Source organism: Brachyhypopomus gauderio, unplaced genomic scaffold (assembly GCF_052324685.1).
Source record: "Brachyhypopomus gauderio isolate BG-103 unplaced genomic scaffold, BGAUD_0.2 sc191, whole genome shotgun sequence".
Taxonomy (NCBI): domain Eukaryota; kingdom Metazoa; phylum Chordata; class Actinopteri; order Gymnotiformes; family Hypopomidae; genus Brachyhypopomus; species Brachyhypopomus gauderio.
The window spans coordinates 101,802-121,258 of record NW_027507012.1 but is presented as its reverse complement, the minus strand read 5'-3'; the positions used below and the strand labels follow the sequence as shown (position 1 = coordinate 121,258).

The 19,457-nt window shown below is 46.0% G+C and overlaps 1 long non-coding RNA gene and 17 other non-coding genes across 18 annotated transcripts; all 18 read right to left on the bottom strand.

The window, feature by feature from the left end:
- Positions 1-154: 154 nt before the first annotated feature.
- On the bottom strand, positions 155-226 carry trnaa-ugc (transfer RNA alanine (anticodon UGC)). Its single transcript has one exon. It is a non-coding gene; the product is annotated as a tRNA-Ala (tRNA).
- Positions 227-1,526: 1,300 nt separating this feature from the next.
- Positions 1,527-1,598, bottom strand: trnat-cgu (transfer RNA threonine (anticodon CGU)). Its single transcript has one exon. It is a non-coding gene; the product is annotated as a tRNA-Thr (tRNA).
- Positions 1,599-2,469: 871 nt separating this feature from the next.
- Positions 2,470-2,541, bottom strand: trnaa-ugc (transfer RNA alanine (anticodon UGC)). The gene has a single exon. It is a non-coding gene; the product is annotated as a tRNA-Ala (tRNA).
- Positions 2,542-3,047: 506 nt separating this feature from the next.
- On the bottom strand, positions 3,048-3,119 carry trnat-cgu (transfer RNA threonine (anticodon CGU)). The gene has a single exon. It is a non-coding gene; the product is annotated as a tRNA-Thr (tRNA).
- Positions 3,120-3,990: 871 nt separating this feature from the next.
- Positions 3,991-4,062, bottom strand: trnaa-ugc (transfer RNA alanine (anticodon UGC)). The gene has a single exon. It is a non-coding gene; the product is annotated as a tRNA-Ala (tRNA).
- A 1,290-nt stretch (positions 4,063-5,352) lies between these two features.
- Positions 5,353-5,424, bottom strand: trnat-cgu (transfer RNA threonine (anticodon CGU)). Its single transcript has one exon. It is a non-coding gene; the product is annotated as a tRNA-Thr (tRNA).
- Positions 5,425-6,295: 871 nt separating this feature from the next.
- Positions 6,296-6,367, bottom strand: trnaa-ugc (transfer RNA alanine (anticodon UGC)). The gene has a single exon. It is a non-coding gene; the product is annotated as a tRNA-Ala (tRNA).
- A 506-nt stretch (positions 6,368-6,873) lies between these two features.
- Positions 6,874-6,945, bottom strand: trnat-cgu (transfer RNA threonine (anticodon CGU)). Its single transcript has one exon. It is a non-coding gene; the product is annotated as a tRNA-Thr (tRNA).
- An 871-nt stretch (positions 6,946-7,816) lies between these two features.
- Positions 7,817-7,888, bottom strand: trnaa-ugc (transfer RNA alanine (anticodon UGC)). The gene has a single exon. It is a non-coding gene; the product is annotated as a tRNA-Ala (tRNA).
- Positions 7,889-9,179: 1,291 nt separating this feature from the next.
- trnat-cgu (transfer RNA threonine (anticodon CGU)) lies at positions 9,180-9,251 on the bottom strand. The gene has a single exon. It is a non-coding gene; the product is annotated as a tRNA-Thr (tRNA).
- Positions 9,252-10,122: 871 nt separating this feature from the next.
- Positions 10,123-10,194, bottom strand: trnaa-ugc (transfer RNA alanine (anticodon UGC)). The gene has a single exon. It is a non-coding gene; the product is annotated as a tRNA-Ala (tRNA).
- Positions 10,195-10,700: 506 nt separating this feature from the next.
- trnat-cgu (transfer RNA threonine (anticodon CGU)) lies at positions 10,701-10,772 on the bottom strand. Its single transcript has one exon. It is a non-coding gene; the product is annotated as a tRNA-Thr (tRNA).
- Positions 10,773-11,643: 871 nt separating this feature from the next.
- trnaa-ugc (transfer RNA alanine (anticodon UGC)) lies at positions 11,644-11,715 on the bottom strand. The gene has a single exon. It is a non-coding gene; the product is annotated as a tRNA-Ala (tRNA).
- A 1,293-nt stretch (positions 11,716-13,008) lies between these two features.
- On the bottom strand, positions 13,009-13,080 carry trnat-cgu (transfer RNA threonine (anticodon CGU)). The gene has a single exon. It is a non-coding gene; the product is annotated as a tRNA-Thr (tRNA).
- An 871-nt stretch (positions 13,081-13,951) lies between these two features.
- Positions 13,952-14,023, bottom strand: trnaa-ugc (transfer RNA alanine (anticodon UGC)). The gene has a single exon. It is a non-coding gene; the product is annotated as a tRNA-Ala (tRNA).
- A 506-nt stretch (positions 14,024-14,529) lies between these two features.
- Positions 14,530-14,601, bottom strand: trnat-cgu (transfer RNA threonine (anticodon CGU)). Its single transcript has one exon. It is a non-coding gene; the product is annotated as a tRNA-Thr (tRNA).
- Positions 14,602-15,472: 871 nt separating this feature from the next.
- trnaa-ugc (transfer RNA alanine (anticodon UGC)) lies at positions 15,473-15,544 on the bottom strand. Its single transcript has one exon. It is a non-coding gene; the product is annotated as a tRNA-Ala (tRNA).
- A 1,894-nt stretch (positions 15,545-17,438) lies between these two features.
- On the bottom strand, positions 17,439-18,006 carry LOC143502115 (uncharacterized). The gene is made up of 3 exons (XR_013127093.1): positions 17,846-18,006; positions 17,645-17,770; positions 17,439-17,535 (listed from the first exon to the last, which is right to left on the bottom strand). It is a non-coding gene; the product is annotated as an uncharacterized LOC143502115 (long non-coding RNA).
- Positions 18,007-19,457: the final 1,451 nt, after the last annotated feature.

Below are 19,457 nucleotides of genomic sequence, written 5' to 3'. Positions count from 1 at the left end.
TAACCGAACGGAAACTGAGCATCGTCTATCAATAAGAGAAGCTGCAAGCAACACTATTAAGGCACAAAAAGAGTGAGAGAAATGCACAGCGTCTGAATGTCAGCTCAACCCGAAAGGTTAAAATATAGCCAACCATATCTATAGATAATGCTCATGGAGATGCAGGGGATTGAACCCTGGACCTCATACATGCAAAGCATGCGCTCTTCCACTGAGCTACATCCCCTTGACGTGTGGAACTAATTGGTTGTAGAGCCAAAGAGAATGATTCCAAAGGTTTATCAACTAGTCCAGTTGCCTAATGTATCACTACTCCCTGAAGGGGTGAGAAGGCCTGCCACACCATCAGGAATCCTTGGCCCTATAACAGGCGTACTCAACTAAATTTGTCTGCGGTCCAGTTTTGGCAGATACCTGTGACCTGAGGTCCGGTGCGGCGGGGGTGGCGAACGTGAGTTGTTGAGCGGCGGCGGGGGGGGGGGGGGGGGGGGGGGGGGGGGGGGTGTTGAAAAGTGCTGGAATTTAGGTTAAAGTACTTTAAAATGCTTGAAATTGTAACTACTTGGTTTCACAACAAATATCTGTCTGACTGAATAGTTCTCTTGTATTAAGTTAACAAATAGGCCTACGAGCCTCTTGTAATTCCAGGACGAAACATGAGAGAACGCGAAGACGTGAAGATTGGGCGTTTTTTTTTTTACTTAATTATGTTTAACATGCTGGGAAATATTGAAATGAACCTTGAAAGTGGCGTACAAGTGCTTGAATTCCACCTTATAAAGGTGTATGAACCCTGAAAAAGTGACTTTGTTCATTGCGCTGAAGCGCGGCGCGAAGTTACAAAATTCGAGAGGTGCACGACCTCTCGAACCGACAGCGCGCGAGACACTCACGCACACGCGGAGCCACAGCGATTACGTCATTTTTGCCACGCGGACCCTCGCGCCGCTCGCGAAGCGTCAACCAGGCAGGCTTGTTGTTGAGCGGGGTGGCGAACGTAACACTCGTGACGGAGTGTTTTTTCAATAGCCCTGAAATAAATGCTACGGTTTTGTTTTAGTCCGTATCCAGTTAATCAGGAATGAGATTGGGTCCGGACAGGACTGCGTTCGGGTCCGGATCCGGATCGCGGTCCGCCAGTTGGGTACCCCTGCCCTATAACATAGACTTTGACATACAGCCTCTTAATCTGCAAACTACCTGGAAGCAATGGAGAAATTCTTACCTAGCAAAGCCCAGTTTTCGCTCCTGCAGACTCTATCACATGGAAACCTGATGGTAAACTCAGTAAAGATCATTGAAATACTCAAAACAAAGGTAGAGGTCACATTAGAAATGGATGTAGATGTTCCCGTTGTCTGCCATTTAAAAGGTAAGCACCTTTCCACCAGGCCATTTCAGCTGCTTCTTTGAGAGTCAGACGAGTGCTTGATCACATACAGAGGTCTCTTGTACAAGGACAAAATTGGAAGCAGATATTTTGGTAGTGAATGGACATTATAGACCCTTCGGTCCACTTTCCTTAAAGGCACGAACGGGGATCGAACCCATGATCTTCGGTTTACGAGACCAACGCCTTACCACTTGGCCACCATGCCGTAGAAAAGAGAGAGTGCTTAAATTTGAACCACACACAAACCTATGAGGGCATGTGGTAACTCCGACAGCGGAAGTGTGTGGAAATGGCTGGAACATGCTCAAAATCACAACACTGTTCTGACCCGTGAATTGATACCAATTCTACCGATTCTACACTGTCCATAGGCTGTAACCAAAATAGCATTGCATAGGCAGCTACCAAAAGGAGAACAGAAGAAGCAACCCATGTCTTGGTGACTGGAAGAAAGTTGCACAGTTGAGTCACAGCCGTTTGGGACTCACCCAGGAAAGAGCACTTTTTGGTTGTTGGGGCCTAACAGGAAGCAAGAGTACCTGAGTGTTAAACAATGACATTCAGGAAACAAGCTATGCTTCATTGAGATGCTGGGGGTCGAAGCCAGTTCCTCACACAGGCGAAGCATGGGCTCTACCACTGAGCTACATCCCCACTTGTAAGGTTGTCTTTAGAATTCTGAAAGAGTCTAGCACAGCAAATACGGCCACCAGAAGCAGTAACAGGACGAACCCATGAAGCAAGTTATACTTCAGCAGCAGCCATGCCAGAATGTCAAGTTTGCAAGGAACAAAAACAGAATTGAAAACTGACAAAGCACTTTAATGGTCCAATGGCTAACCGGTGATCTTCGGTTACGAAGGCATGTGTTAAAAGCAGCAGTGAACATGCTCAAAAACACGACACCATTGTGACCGATGTATAACCGAACGGAAACTGAGCATCGTCTATCAATAAGAGAAGCTGCAAGCAACAATATTAAGGCACAAAAAGAGTGAGAGAAATGCACAGCGTCTGAATGTCAGCTCAACCCGAAAGGTTAAAATATAGCCAACCATATCTATAGATAATGCTCATGGAGATGCAGGGGATTGAACCCTGGACCTCATACATGCAAAGCATGCGCTCTTCCACTGAGCTACATTCCCTTGACGTGTGGAACTAATTGGTTGTAGAGCCAAAGAGAATGATTCCAAAGGTTTATCAACTAGTCCAGTTGCCTAATGTATCACTACTCCCTGAAGGGGTGAGAAGGCCTGCCACACCATCAGGAATCCTTGGCCCTATAACATAGACTTTGACATACAGCCTCTTAATCTGCAAACTACCTGGAAGCAATGGAGAAATTCTTACCTAGCAAAGCCCAGTTTTCGCTCCTGCAGACTCTATCACATGGAAACCTGATGGTAAACTCAGTAAAGATCATTGAAATACTCAAAACAAAGGTAGAGGTCACATTAGAAATGGATGTAGATGTTCCCGTTGTCTGCCATTTAAAAGGTAAGCACCTTTCCACCAGGCCATTTCAGCTGCTTCTTTGAGAGTCAGACGAGTGCTTGATCACATACAGAGGTCTCTTGTACAAGGACATAATTGGAAGCAGATATTTTGGTAGTGAATGGACATTATAGACCCTTCGGTCCACTTTCCTTAAAGGCACGAACGGGGATCGAACCCATGATCTTCGGTTTACGAGACCGACGCCTTACCACTTGGCCACCATGCCGTAGAAAAGAGAGAGTGCTTAAATTTGAACCACACACAAACCGATGAGGGCATGTGGTAACTCCGACAGCGGAAGTGTGTGGAAATGGCTGGAACATGCTCAAAATCACAACACTGTTCTGACCCGTGAATTGATACCAATTCTACCGATTCTACACTGTCCATAGGCTGTAACCAAAATAGCATTGCATAGGCAGCTACCAAAAGGAGAACAGAAGAAGCAACCCATGTCTTGGTGACTGGAAGAAAGTTGCACAGTTGAGTCACAGCCGTTTGGGACTCACCCAGGAAAGAGCACTTTTTGGTTGTTGGGGCCTAACAGGAAGCAAGAGTACCTGAGTGTTAAACAATGGCATTCAGGAAACAAGCTATGCTTCATTGAGATGCTGGGGGTCGAAGCCAGTTCCTCACACAGGCGAAGCATGGGCTCTACCACTGAGCTACATCCCCACTTGTAAGGTTGTCTTCAGAATTCTGAAAGAGTCTAGCACAGCAAATACGGCCACCAGAAGCAGTAACAGGACGAACCCATGAAGCAAGTTATACTTCAGCAGCAGCCATGCCAGAATGTCAAGTTTGCAAGGAACAAAAACAGAATTGAAAACTGACAAAGCACTTTAATGGTCCAATGGCTAACCGGTGATCTTCGGTTACGAAGGCGTGTGTTAAAAGCAGCAGTGAACATGCTCAAAAACACGACACCATTGTGACCGATGTATAACCGAACGGAAACTGAGCATCGTCTATCAATAAGAGAAGCTGCAAGCAACACTATTAAGGCACAAAAAGAGTGAGAGAAATGCACAGCGTCTGAATGTCAGCTCAACCCGAAAGGTTAAAATATAGCCAACCATATCTATAGATAATGCTCATGGAGATGCAGGGGATTGAACCCTGGACCTCATACATGCAAAGCATGCGCTCTTCCACTGAGCTACATCCCCTTGACGTGTGGAACTAATTGGTTGTAGAGCCAAAGAGAATGATTCCAAAGGTTTATCAACTAGTCCAGTTGCCTAATGTATCACTACTCCCTGAAGGGGTGAGAAGGCCTGCCACACCATCAGGAATCCTTGGCCCTATAACAGGCGTACTCAACTAAATTTGTCTGCGGTCCAGTTTTGGCAGATACCTGTGACCTGAGGTCCGGTGCGGCGGGGGTGGCGAACGTAAGTTGTTGAGCGGCGGCGGGGGGGGTGGGGGGGGGGGGGTGTTGAAAAGTGCTGGAATTTAGGTTAAAGTACTTTAAAATGCTTGAAATTGTAACTACTTGGTTTCACAACAAATATCTGTCTGACTGAATAGTTCTCTTGTATTAAGTTAACAAATAGGCCTACGAGCCTCTTGTAATTCCAGGACGAAACATGAGAGAACGCGAAGACGTGAAGATTGGGCGTTTTTTTTTTTACTTAATTATGTTTAACATGCTGGGAAATATTGAAATGAACCTTGAAAGTGGCGTACAAGTGCTTGAATTCCACCTTATAAAGGTGTATGAACCCTGAAAAAGTGACTTTGTTCATTGCGCTGAAGCGCGGCGCGAAGTTACAAAATTCGAGAGGTGCACGACCTCTCGAACCGACAGCGCGCGAGACACTCACGCACACGCGGAGCCACAGCGATTACGTCATTTTCGCCACGCGGACCCTCGCGCCGCTCGCGAAGCGTCAACCAGGCAGGCTTGTTGTTGAGCGGGGTGGCGAACGTAACACTCGTGACGGAGTGTTTTTTCAATAGCCCTGAAATAAATGCTACGGTTTTGTTTTAGTCCGTATCCAGTTAATCAGGAATGAGATTGGGTCCGGACAGGACTGCGTTCGGGTCCGGATCCGGACCGCGGTCCGCCAGTTGAGTACCCCTGCCCTATAACATAGACTTTGACATACAGCCTCTTAATCTGCAAACTACCTGGAAGCAATGGAGAAATTCTTACCTAGCAAAGCCCAGTTTTCGCTCCTGCAGACTCTATCACATGGAAACCTGATGGTAAACTCAGTAAAGATCATTGAAATACTCAAAACAAAGGTAGAGGTCACATTAGAAATGGATGTAGATGTTCCCGTTGTCTGCCATTTAAAAGGTAAGCACCTTTCCACCAGGCCATTTCAGCTGCTTCTTTGAGAGTCAGACGAGTGCTTGATCACATACAGAGGTCTCTTGTACAAGGACAAAACTGGAAGCAGATATTTTGGTAGTGAATGGACATTATAGACCCTTCGGTCCACTTTCCTTAAAGGCACGAACGGGGATCGAACCCATGATCTTCGGTTTACGAGACCAACGCCTTACCACTTGGCCACCATGCCGTAGAAAAGAGAGAGTGCTTAAATTTGAACCACACACAAACCTATGAGGGCATGTGGTAACTCCGACAGCGGAAGTGTGTGGAAATGGCTGGAACATGCTCAAAATCACAACACTGTTCTGACCCGTGAATTGATACCAATTCTACCGATTCTACACTGTCCATAGGCTGTAACCAAAATAGCATTGCATAGGCAGCTACCAAAAGGAGAACAGAAGAAGCAACCCATGTCTTGGTGACTGGAAGAAAGTTGCACAGTTGAGTCACAGCCGTTTGGGACTCACCCAGGAAAGAGCACTTTTTGGTTGTTGGTGCCTAACAGGAAGCAAGAGTACCTGAGTGTTAAACAATGGCATTCAGGAAACAAGCTATGCTTCATTGAGATGCTGGGGGTCGAAGCCAGTTCCTCACACAGGCGAAGCATGGGCTCTACCACTGAGCTACATCCCCACTTGTAAGGTTGTCTTTAGAATTCTGAAAGAGTCTAGCACAGCAAATACGGCCACCAGAAGCAGTAACAGGACGAACCCATGAAGCAAGTTATACTTCAGCAGCAGCCATGCCAGAATGTCAAGTTTGCAAGGAACAAAAACAGAATTGAAAACTGACAAAGCACTTTAATGGTCCAATGGCTAACCGGTGATCTTCGGTTACGAAGGCGTGTGTTAAAAGCAGCAGTGAACATGCTCAAAAACACGACACCATTGTGACCGATGTATAACCGAACGGAAACTGAGCATCGTCTATCAATAAGAGAAGCTGCAAGCAACACTATTAAGGCACAAAAAGAGTGAGAGAAATGCACAGCGTCTGAATGTCAGCTCAACCCGAAAGGTTAAAATATAGCCAACCATATCTATAGATAATGCTCATGGAGATGCAGGGGATTGAACCCTGGACCTCATACATGCAAAGCATGCGCTCTTCCACTGAGCTACATTCCCTTGACGTGTGGAACTAATTGGTTGTAGAGCCAAAGAGAATGATTCCAAAGGTTTATCAACTAGTCCAGTTGCCTAATGTATCACTACTCCCTGAAGGGGTGAGAAGGCCTGCCACACCATCAGGAATCCTTGGCCCTATAACATAGACTTTGACATACAGCCTCTTAATCTGCAAACTACCTGGAAGCAATGGAGAAATTCTTACCTAGCAAAGCCCAGTTTTCGCTCCTGCAGACTCTATCACATGGAAACCTGATGGTAAACTCAGTAAAGATCATTGAAATACTCAAAACAAAGGTAGAGGTCACATTAGAAATGGATGTAGATGTTCCCGTTGTCTGCCATTTAAAAGGTAAGCACCTTTCCACCAGGCCATTTCAGCTGCTTCTTTGAGAGTCAGACGAGTGCTTGATCACATACAGAGGTCTCTTGTACAAGGACATAATTGGAAGCAGATATTTTGGTAGTGAATGGACATTATAGACCCTTCGGTCCACTTTCCTTAAAGGCACGAACGGGGATCGAACCCATGATCTTCGGTTTACGAGACCGACGCCTTACCACTTGGCCACCATGCCGTAGAAAAGAGAGAGTGCTTAAATTTGAACCACACACAAACCGATGAGGGCATGTGGTAACTCCGACAGCGGAAGTGTGTGGAAATGGCTGGAACATGCTCAAAATCACAACACTGTTCTGACCCGTGAATTGATACCAATTCTACCGATTCTACACTGTCCATAGGCTGTAACCAAAATAGCATTGCATAGGCAGCTACCAAAAGGAGAACAGAAGAAGCAACCCATGTCTTGGTGACTGGAAGAAAGTTGCACAGTTGAGTCACAGCCGTTTGGGACTCACCCAGGAAAGAGCACTTTTTGGTTGTTGGGGCCTAACAGGAAGCAAGAGTACCTGAGTGTTAAACAATGGCATTCAGGAAACAAGCTATGCTTCATTGAGATGCTGGGGGTCGAAGCCAGTTCCTCACACAGGCGAAGCATGGGCTCTACCACTGAGCTACATCCCCACTTGTAAGGTTGTCTTCAGAATTCTGAAAGAGTCTAGCACAGCAAATACGGCCACCAGAAGCAGTAACAGGACGAACCCATGAAGCAAGTTATACTTCAGCAGCAGCCATGCCAGAATGTCAAGTTTGCAAGGAACAAAAACAGAATTGAAAACTGACAAAGCACTTTAATGGTCCAATGGCTAACCGGTGATCTTCGGTTACGAAGGCGTGTGTTAAAAGCAGCAGTGAACATGCTCAAAAACACGACACCATTGTGACCGATGTATAACCGAACGGAAACTGAGCATCGTCTATCAATAAGAGAAGCTGCAAGCAACACTATTAAGGCACAAAAAGAGTGAGAGAAATGCACAGCGTCTGAATGTCAGCTCAACCCGAAAGGTTAAAATATAGCCAACCATATCTATAGATAATGCTCATGGAGATGCAGGGGATTGAACCCTGGACCTCATACATGCAAAGCATGCGCTCTTCCACTGAGCTACATCCCCTTGACGTGTGGAACTAATTGGTTGTAGAGCCAAAGAGAATGATTCCAAAGGTTTATCAACTAGTCCAGTTGCCTAATGTATCACTACTCCCTGAAGGGGTGAGAAGGCCTGCCACACCATCAGGAATCCTTGGCCCTATAACAGGCGTACTCAACTAAATTTGTCTGCGGTCCAGTTTTGGCAGATACCTGTGACCTGAGGTCCGGTGCGGCGGGGGGTGGCGAACGTAAGTTGTTGAGCGGCGGCGGGGGGGGGTGGGGGGGGGGGGTGTTGAAAAGTGCTGGAATTTAGGTTAAAGTACTTTAAAATGCTTGAAATTGTAACTACTTGGTTTCACAACAAATATCTGTCTGACTGAATAGTTCTCTTGTATTAAGTTAACAAATAGGCCTACGAGCCTCTTGTAATTCCAGGACGAAACATGAGAGAACGCGAAGACGTGAAGATTGGGCGTTTTTTTTTTTACTTAATTATGTTTAACATGCTGGGAAATATTGAAATGAACCTTGAAAGTGGCGTACAAGTGCTTGAATTCCACCTTATAAAGGTGTATGAACCCTGAAAAAGTGACTTTGTTCATTGCGCTGAAGCGCGGCGCGAAGTTACAAAATTCGAGAGGTGCACGACCTCTCGAACCGACAGCGCGCGAGACACTCACGCACACGCGGAGCCACAGCGATTACGTCATTTTCGCCACGCGGACCCTCGCGCCGCTCGCGAAGCGTCAACCAGGCAGGCTTGTTGTTGAGCGGGGTGGCGAACGTAACACTCGTGACGGAGTGTTTTTTCAATAGCCCTGAAATAAATGCTACGGTTTTGTTTTAGTCCGTATCCAGTTAATCAGGAATGAGATTGGGTCCGGACAGGACTGCGTTCGGGTCCGGATCCGGACCGCGGTCCGCCAGTTGAGTACCCCTGCCCTATAACATAGACTTTGACATACAGCCTCTTAATCTGCAAACTACCTGGAAGCAATGGAGAAATTCTTACCTAGCAAAGCCCAGTTTTCGCTCCTGCAGACTCTATCACATGGAAACCTGATGGTAAACTCAGTAAAGATCATTGAAATACTCAAAACAAAGGTAGAGGTCACATTAGAAATGGATGTAGATGTTCCCGTTGTCTGCCATTTAAAAGGTAAGCACCTTTCCACCAGGCCATTTCAGCTGCTTCTTTGAGAGTCAGACGAGTGCTTGATCACATACAGAGGTCTCTTGTACAAGGACAAAACTGGAAGCAGATATTTTGGTAGTGAATGGACATTATAGACCCTTCGGTCCACTTTCCTTAAAGGCACGAACGGGGATCGAACCCATGATCTTCGGTTTACGAGACCAACGCCTTACCACTTGGCCACCATGCCGTAGAAAAGAGAGAGTGCTTAAATTTGAACCACACACAAACCTATGAGGGCATGTGGTAACTCCGACAGCGGAAGTGTGTGGAAATGGCTGGAACATGCTCAAAATCACAACACTGTTCTGACCCGTGAATTGATACCAATTCTACCGATTCTACACTGTCCATAGGCTGTAACCAAAATAGCATTGCATAGGCAGCTACCAAAAGGAGAACAGAAGAAGCAACCCATGTCTTGGTGACTGGAAGAAAGTTGCACAGTTGAGTCACAGCCGTTTGGGACTCACCCAGGAAAGAGCACTTTTTGGTTGTTGGTGCCTAACAGGAAGCAAGAGTACCTGAGTGTTAAACAATGGCATTCAGGAAACAAGCTATGCTTCATTGAGATGCTGGGGGTCGAAGCCAGTTCCTCACACAGGCGAAGCATGGGCTCTACCACTGAGCTACATCCCCACTTGTAAGGTTGTCTTTAGAATTCTGAAAGAGTCTAGCACAGCAAATACGGCCACCAGAAGCAGTAACAGGACGAACCCATGAAGCAAGTTATACTTCAGCAGCAGCCATGCCAGAATGTCAAGTTTGCAAGGAACAAAAACAGAATTGAAAACTGACAAAGCACTTTAATGGTCCAATGGCTAACCGGTGATCTTCGGTTACGAAGGCGTGTGTTAAAAGCAGCAGTGAACATGCTCAAAAACACGACACCATTGTGACCGATGTATAACCGAACGGAAACTGAGCATCGTCTATCAATAAGAGAAGCTGCAAGCAACACTATTAAGGCACAAAAAGAGTGAGAGAAATGCACAGCGTCTGAATGTCAGCTCAACCCGAAAGGTTAAAATATAGCCAACCATATCTATAGATAATGCTCATGGAGATGCAGGGGATTGAACCCTGGACCTCATACATGCAAAGCATGCGCTCTTCCACTGAGCTACATTCCCTTGACGTGTGGAACTAATTGGTTGTAGAGCCAAAGAGAATGATTCCAAAGGTTTATCAACTAGTCCAGTTGCCTAATGTATCACTACTCCCTGAAGGGGTGAGAAGGCCTGCCACACCATCAGGAATCCTTGGCCCTATAACATAGACTTTGACATACAGCCTCTTAATCTGCAAACTACCTGGAAGCAATGGAGAAATTCTTACCTAGCAAAGCCCAGTTTTCGCTCCTGCAGACTCTATCACATGGAAACCTGATGGTAAACTCAGTAAAGATCATTGAAATACTCAAAACAAAGGTAGAGGTCACATTAGAAATGGATGTAGATGTTCCCGTTGTCTGCCATTTAAAAGGTAAGCACCTTTCCACCAGGCCATTTCAGCTGCTTCTTTGAGAGTCAGACGAGTGCTTGATCACATACAGAGGTCTCTTGTACAAGGACATAATTGGAAGCAGATATTTTGGTAGTGAATGGACATTATAGACCCTTCGGTCCACTTTCCTTAAAGGCACGAACGGGGATCGAACCCATGATCTTCGGTTTACGAGACCGACGCCTTACCACTTGGCCACCATGCCGTAGAAAAGAGAGAGTGCTTAAATTTGAACCACACACAAACCGATGAGGGCATGTGGTAACTCCGACAGCGGAAGTGTGTGGAAATGGCTGGAACATGCTCAAAATCACAACACTGTTCTGACCCGTGAATTGATACCAATTCTACCGATTCTACACTGTCCATAGGCTGTAACCAAAATAGCATTGCATAGGCAGCTACCAAAAGGAGAACAGAAGAAGCAACCCATGTCTTGGTGACTGGAAGAAAGTTGCACAGTTGAGTCACAGCCGTTTGGGACTCACCCAGGAAAGAGCACTTTTTGGTTGTTGGGGCCTAACAGGAAGCAAGAGTACCTGAGTGTTAAACAATGGCATTCAGGAAACAAGCTATGCTTCATTGAGATGCTGGGGGTCGAAGCCAGTTCCTCACACAGGCGAAGCATGGGCTCTACCACTGAGCTACATCCCCACTTGTAAGGTTGTCTTCAGAATTCTGAAAGAGTCTAGCACAGCAAATACGGCCACCAGAAGCAGTAACAGGACGAACCCATGAAGCAAGTTATACTTCAGCAGCAGCCATGCCAGAATGTCAAGTTTGCAAGGAACAAAAACAGAATTGAAAACTGACAAAGCACTTTAATGGTCCAATGGCTAACCGGTGATCTTCGGTTACGAAGGCGTGTGTTAAAAGCAGCAGTGAACATGCTCAAAAACACGACACCATTGTGACCGATGTATAACCGAACGGAAACTGAGCATCGTCTATCAATAAGAGAAGCTGCAAGCAACACTATTAAGGCACAAAAAGAGTGAGAGAAATGCACAGCGTCTGAATGTCAGCTCAACCCGAAAGGTTAAAATATAGCCAACCATATCTATAGATAATGCTCATGGAGATGCAGGGGATTGAACCCTGGACCTCATACATGCAAAGCATGCGCTCTTCCACTGAGCTACATCCCCTTGACGTGTGGAACTAATTGGTTGTAGAGCCAAAGAGAATGATTCCAAAGGTTTATCAACTAGTCCAGTTGCCTAATGTATCACTACTCCCTGAAGGGGTGAGAAGGCCTGCCACACCATCAGGAATCCTTGGCCCTATAACAGGCGTACTCAACTAAATTTGTCTGCGGTCCAGTTTTGGCAGATACCTGTGACCTGAGGTCCGGTGCGGCGGGGGGTGGCGAACGTAAGTTGTTGAGCGGCGGCGGGGGGGGGTGGGGGGGGGGGGGGTGTTGAAAAGTGCTGGAATTTAGGTTAAAGTACTTTAAAATGCTTGAAATTGTAACTACTTGGTTTCACAACAAATATCTGTCTGACTGAATAGTTCTCTTGTATTAAGTTAACAAATAGGCCTACGAGCCTCTTGTAATTCCAGGACGAAACATGAGAGAACGCGAAGACGTGAAGATTGGGCGTTTTTTTTTTTACTTAATTATGTTTAACATGCTGGGAAATATTGAAATGAACCTTGAAAGTGGCGTACAAGTGCTTGAATTCCACCTTATAAAGGTGTATGAACCCTGAAAAAGTGACTTTGTTCATTGCGCTGAAGCGCGGCGCGAAGTTACAAAATTCGAGAGGTGCACGACCTCTCGAACCGACAGCGCGCGAGACACTCACGCACACGCGGAGCCACAGCGATTACGTCATTTTCGCCGCGCGGACCCTCGCGCCGCTCGCGAAGCGTCAACCAGGCAGGCTTGTTGTTGAGCGGGGTGGCGAACGTAACACTCGTGACGGAGTGTTTTTTCAATAGCCCTGAAATAAATGCTACGGTTTTGTTTTAGTCCATATCCAGTTAATCAGGAATGAGATTGGGTCCGGACAGGACTGCGTTCGGGTCCGGATCCGGACCGCGGTCCGCCAGTTGAGTACCCCTGCCCTATAACATAGACTTTGACATACAGCCTCTTAATCTGCAAACTACCTGGAAGCAATGGAGAAATTCTTACCTAGCAAAGCCCAGTTTTCGCTCCTGCAGACTCTATCACATGGAAACCTGATGGTAAACTCAGTAAAGATCATTGAAATACTCAAAACAAAGGTAGAGGTCACATTAGAAATGGATGTAGATGTTCCCGTTGTCTGCCATTTAAAAGGTAAGCACCTTTCCACCAGGCCATTTCAGCTGCTTCTTTGAGAGTCAGACGAGTGCTTGATCACATACAGAGGTCTCTTGTACAAGGACAAAACTGGAAGCAGATATTTTGGTAGTGAATGGACATTATAGACCCTTCGGTCCACTTTCCTTAAAGGCACGAACGGGGATCGAACCCATGATCTTCGGTTTACGAGACCGACGCCTTACCACTTGGCCACCATGCCACAGAAAAGAGAGAGTGCTTAAATTTGAACCACACACAAACCTATGAGGGCATGTGGTAACTCCGACAGCGGAAGTGTGTGGAAATGGCTGGAACATGCTCAAAATCACAACACTGTTCTGACCCGTGAATTGATACCAATTCTACCGATTCTACACTGTCCATAGGCTGTAACCAAAATAGCATTGCATAGGCAGCTACCAAAAGGAGAACAGAAGAAGCAACCCATGTCTTGGTGACTGGAAGAAAGTTGCACAGTTGAGTCACAGCCGTTTGGGACTCACCCAGGAAAGAGCACTTTTTGGTTGTTGGGGCCTAACAGGAAGCAAGAGTACCTGAGTGTTAAACAATGGCATTCAGGAAACAAGCTATGCTTCATTGAGATGCTGGGGGTCGAAGCCAGTTCCTCACACAGGCGAAGCATGGGCTCTACCACTGAGCTACATCCCCACTTGTAAGGTTGTCTTCAGAATTCTGAAAGAGTCTAGCACAGCAAATACGGCCACCAGAAGCAGTAACAGGACGAACCCATGAAGCAAGTTATACTTCAGCAGCAGCCATGCCAGAATGTCAAGTTTGCAAGGAACAAAAACAGAATTGAAAACTGACAAAGCACTTTAATGGTCCAATGGCTAACCGGTGATCTTCGGTTACGAAGGCATGTGTTAAAAGCAGCAGTGAACATGCTCAAAAACACGACACCATTGTGACCGATGTATAACCGAACGGAAACTGAGCATCGTCTATCAATAAGAGAAGCTGCAAGCAACACTATTAAGGCACAAAAAGAGTGAGAGAAATGCACAGCGTCTGAATGTCAGCTCAACCCGAAAGGTTAAAATATAGCCAACCATATCTATAGATAATGCTCATGGAGATGCAGGGGATTGAACCCTGGACCTCATACATGCAAAGCATGCGCTCTTCCACTGAGCTACATTCCCTTGACGTGTGGAACTAATTGGTTGTAGAGCCAAAGAGAATGATTCCAAAGGTTTATCAACTAGTCCAGTTGCCTAATGTATCACTACTCCCTGAAGGGGTGAGAAGGCCTGCCACACCATCAGGAATCCTTGGCCCTATAACATAGACTTTGACATACAGCCTCTTAATCTGCAAACTACCTGGAAGCAATGGAGAAATTCTTACCTAGCAAAGCCCAGTTTTCGCTCCTGCAGACTCTATCACATGGAAACCTGATGGTAAACTCAGTAAAGATCATTGAAATACTCAAAACAAAGGTAGAGGTCACATTAGAAATGGATGTAGATGTTCCCGTTGTCTGCCATTTAAAAGGTAAGCACCTTTCCACCAGGCCATTTCAGCTGCTTCTTTGAGAGTCAGACGAGTGCTTGATCACATACAGAGGTCTCTTGTACAAGGACATAATTGGAAGCAGATATTTTGGTAGTGAATGGACATGATAGACCCTTCGGTCCACTTTCCTTAAAGGCACGAACGGGGATCGAACCCATGATCTTCGGTTTACGAGACCGACGCCTTACCACTTGGCCACCATGCCGTAGAAAAGAAAGAGTGCTTAAATTTGAACCACACACAAACCGATGAGGGCATGTGGTAACTCCGACAGCGGAAGTGTGTGGAAATGGCTGGAACATGCTCAAAATCACAACACTGTTCTGACCCGTGAATTGATACCAATTCTACCGATTCTACACTGTCCATAGGCTGTAACCAAAATAGCATTGCATAGGCAGCTACCAAAAGGAGAACAGAAGAAGCAACCCATGTCTTGGTGACTGGAAGAAAGTTGCACAGTTGAGTCACAGCCGTTTGGGACTCACCCAGGAAAGAGCACTTTTTGGTTGTTGGGGCCTAACAGGAAGCAAGAGTACCTGAGTGTTAAACAATGGCATTCAGGAAACAAGCTATGCTTCATTGAGATGCTGGGGGTCGAAGCCAGTTCCTCACACAGGCGAAGCATGGGCTCTACCACTGAGCTACATCCCCACTTGTAAGGTTGTCTTCAGAATTCTGAAAGAGTCTAGCACAGCAAATACGGCCACCAGAAGCAGTAACAGGACGAACCCATGAAGCAAGTTATACTTCAGCAGCAGCCATGCCAGAATGTCAAGTTTGCAAGGAACAAAAACAGAATTGAAAACTGACAAAGCACTTTAATGGTCCAATGGCTAACCGGTGATCTTCGGTTACGAAGGCGTGTGTTAAAAGCAGCAGTGAACATGCTCAAAAACACGACACCATTGTGACCGATGTATAACCGAACGGAAACTGAGCATCGTCTATCAATAAGAGAAGCTGCAAGCAACACTATTAAGGCACAAAAAGAGTGAGAGAAATGCACAGCGTCTGAATGTCAGCTCAACCCGAAAGGTTAAAATATAGCCAACCATATCTATAGATAATGCTCATGGAGATGCAGGGGATTGAACCCTGGACCTCATACATGCAAAGCATGCGCTCTTCCACTGAGCTACATCCCCTTGACGTGTGGAACTAATTGGTTGTAGAGCCAAAGAGAATGATTCCAAAGGTTTATCAACTAGTCCAGTTGCCTAATGTATCACTACTCCCTGAAGGGGTGAGAAGGCCTGCCACACCATCAGGAATCCTTGGCCCTATAACAGGCGTACTCAACTAAATTTGTCTGCGGTCCAGTTTTGGCAGATACCTGTGACCTGAGGTCCGGTGCGGCGGGGGTGGCGAACGTAAGTTGTTGAGCGGCGGCGGGGGGGGGTGGGGGGGGGGGGGTGTTGAAAAGTGCTGGAATTTAGGTTAAAGTACTTTAAAATGCTTGAAATTGTAACTACTTGGTTTCACAACAAATATCTGTCTGACTGAATAGTTCTCTTGTATTAAGTTAACAAATAGGCCTACGAGCCTCTTGTAATTCCAGGACGAAACATGAGAGAACGCGAAGACGTGAAGATTGGGCGTTTTTTTTTTTACTTAATTATGTTTAACATGCTGGGAAATATTGAAATGAACCTTGAAAGTGGCGTACAAGTGCTTGAATTCCACCTTATAAAGGTGTATGAACCCTGAAAAAGTGACTTTGTTCATTGCGCTGAAGCGCGGCGCGAAGTTACAAAATTCGAGAGGTGCACGACCTCTCGAACCGACAGCGCGCGAGACACTCACGCACACGCGGAGCCACAGCGATTACGTCATTTTCGCCACGCGGACCCTCGCGCCGCTCGCGAAGCGTCAACCAGGCAGGCTTGTTGTTGAGCGGGGTGGCGAACGTAACACTCGTGACGGAGTGTTTTTTCAATAGCCCTGAAATAAATGCTACGGTTTTGTTTTAGTCCGTATCCAGTTAATCAGGAATGAGATTGGGTCCGGACAGGACTGCGTTCGGGTCCGGATCCGGACCGCGGTCCGCCAGTTGAGTACCCCTGCCCTATAACATAGACTTTGACATACAGCCTCTTAATCTGCAAACTACCTGGAAGCAATGGAGAAATTCTTACCTAGCAAAGCCCAGTTTTCGCTCCTGCAGACTCTATCACATGGAAACCTGATGGTAAACTCAGTAAAGATCATTGAAATACTCAAAACAAAGGTAGAGGTCACATTAGAAATGGATGTAGATGTTCCCGTTGTCTGCCATTTAAAAGGTAAGCACCTTTCCACCAGGCCATTTCAGCTGCTTCTTTGAGAGTCAGACGAGTGCTTGATCACATACAGAGGTCTCTTGTACAAGGACAAAACTGGAAGCAGATATTTTGGTAGTGAATGGACATTATAGACCCTTCGGGCCACTTTCCTTAACACTAGGAACCCGACGGCCGCGAAAATTTTCGCAAGGCTTAGTAAGGTCCATGTAGCCCACTCCCCTGCTGTGAAGAGATTAACGCCCATTGTCTTGGTAATGCGGTGGAAGCGTCTCACCCCCAGCTCATACGCCTGCCAAAGCACAAGCGGCTCACCTCCAAGCTCATACAAGGCACCAAACGTGATACTTCACGAAAAACTTGGTTACAAACAAGCAGACTGTATATGTTACCGATCCTACAACAAACAGCGGAAATTTTGTAGACTCGTGTTTCAAAAGATACAATTCAAGCGCACGTAGAGAGTTTCTCAAATGAGTCCCGTCAAACAATAAAAATAAATAAAATTGTCTGAACCTCTTTGTATATTGTTTGAAGCTCTTTGTATATTTACTACACTATATAATATTTGTTACACTTTCTGTTTCCGCGTTTGAATTCGCGTTTGAAAAGCTAAGAAATTATATGGCGCAATTATATATATGGCTGATAAATGTTGTGATCTAAACAGCAGACTGGAAAAGGAGAGGAAAAGACAGGAAGAACAAATTCATGTGCTGTAAAACAACTTTATTTTGATCAAACATGGATGTCTATTCCGGGTTTCTTGAAGTGGAATGTCAAGAAAGTTGAGGGTGTCTTGAAGTTGAGGGTGTACTCGCCAGATGCACTTGCCGCATGCAACACACGCGTTGATGCTGTGGAGAACAATTCAAGGTACACCTTACATTTTGAATAAAATCTTTCAGAAGACAAAAATACGTAACATATGTGGTGTTACGTATGTAGGCCTACTTATCAACGTACCTTCATGTAGTTGTAGCCAACAGTTGCTACACAGCCAGGGTGTACTCGCTGCATGCAACGGGCCACCGGCGTGTTCCTGCGTGCACTGTGTATGCACGCACCTTCATGATGTCTGTCAACGGCGCACTGCAAAGAACAAAGTACATGTTATATTTTGAACGAATTTATTCATGTGTACCAGCCAGGGACCCTCTTTCTTACATTTGCGGCAGGTTCATCGTTCATCGCTGCCAAGGTCAACGGGCCACCGGCGTGTTCCTGCGCGCACTGTGTATGCACGCACAGAAGTACATGTTATATTTAGAACGAATTCATTCATGTATAAATTGATTCTGTGAAAATGTCACAGGCATGGGTCATAACAGAACGGGAATCCAATTGCAGCAACCATGAGAAAAATAACCAGCAACCACGACGAGAAATAAACAGAGGACTAACACGGAAACAGACATGAAATGGCAGGAGATGCGGGGCAGACCGTGACACCGGGTTTCATGATGTGCGACTGTGGAACAGAAAGAGAAGAGATTTTTGGTTATGTTCAAATAATAGTGTGTGTGTATATATATGTGTGTGAGATTGGTTGTCTGTATATATATATAATATATTTATATATATATATATATATATAAATATACTTATCGACGTACCTTCATGTAGTTTTAGGTACACAGTTGCCACACAGCCAGGGACACTCTGCCCTACACTTGCGACAGGTGTACTTGCCGCATGCAGCGCACGGGGTTATGCTGTGGTTCCGGTTGCAGTTTGTCTGCACCTGACACGTAGTCTTCTTTCCAGGAGCAGGCGAAGGACGTGGCGTTCTCTTCAACTCCTTTTCCTGTAGGAAACGAAGACGGAGTTCCTCAGCAAGAGTACACATAAAAACTCTCCTACTCTCTGTGGACCCCGTACATGCCGTGTACAAAACATGCGCGTTCATCGCTGCCAGGTCAAGTATGTTATAAAACACTGCAACGGGCCACCGGCGTGTTCCTGCGCGCACTGTGTATGCACGCGCCTTCTGGTCCATGATGTCAACGGCGCACTGCAAAGAACAAATACAAAGAAGTACATGTTATATTTTGAATAAATTCATTCATGTATGATAAATTGATTTATCAATGCCAACACATGCATACCTTCGTCCGGTTGTAGTCCGTCACAGTGTTTGGCTTCTTTTTGCGGTCGTCTGCAATCTCCACGTGCGTGTGCATAGTGCTCAGAACGCAAACTGTTTTGTTGGGCTTGGAGGCATACACCGTCAGAAGCGCATCATCGGATCTGTACACCTCCGTTGACAACTTCTCACGTCCCTTGGCGTTTTTGGCTTCCAAAGGAACTTCTCGGCGAATCTTGTTCATTGTCCCAAGCAGAGTCGTGTTGCATTCCAGCAGCTTCTTAGCCAGGGAAAGAGATGTGAAAAAATTGTCTGTGGCTACAGTTCTGCCCTTGCCCAGGTATGGCTTCATAAGCTTCATCACCACATTCTCGGACACTCTTTCCCCCTTGGGACGATCGGGGTCCTTTCCAAGGTATGGAATGGCGTTGCACATGTACTTTGTGTTCAACTCAGAAGCAACCCAAAACTTTATTCCAAACTTGTCCGGCTTTGAGGCAATGTACTGGGTGAATGGACAGCGAACCTTGGTCGGAAACAGCTGCTCGTCGACTGTCAGTTCCTTGCCTGGGGTATAGCACAAAATGCAGTTGTTCACAAATCGCTGCCAGATGTCCGAAATCGCAGCAAATCTGTCGCTCTTTGCACGCTCCGCACGGGTGTCCTTATTATCAAAGCGCAAGTACCGCATGA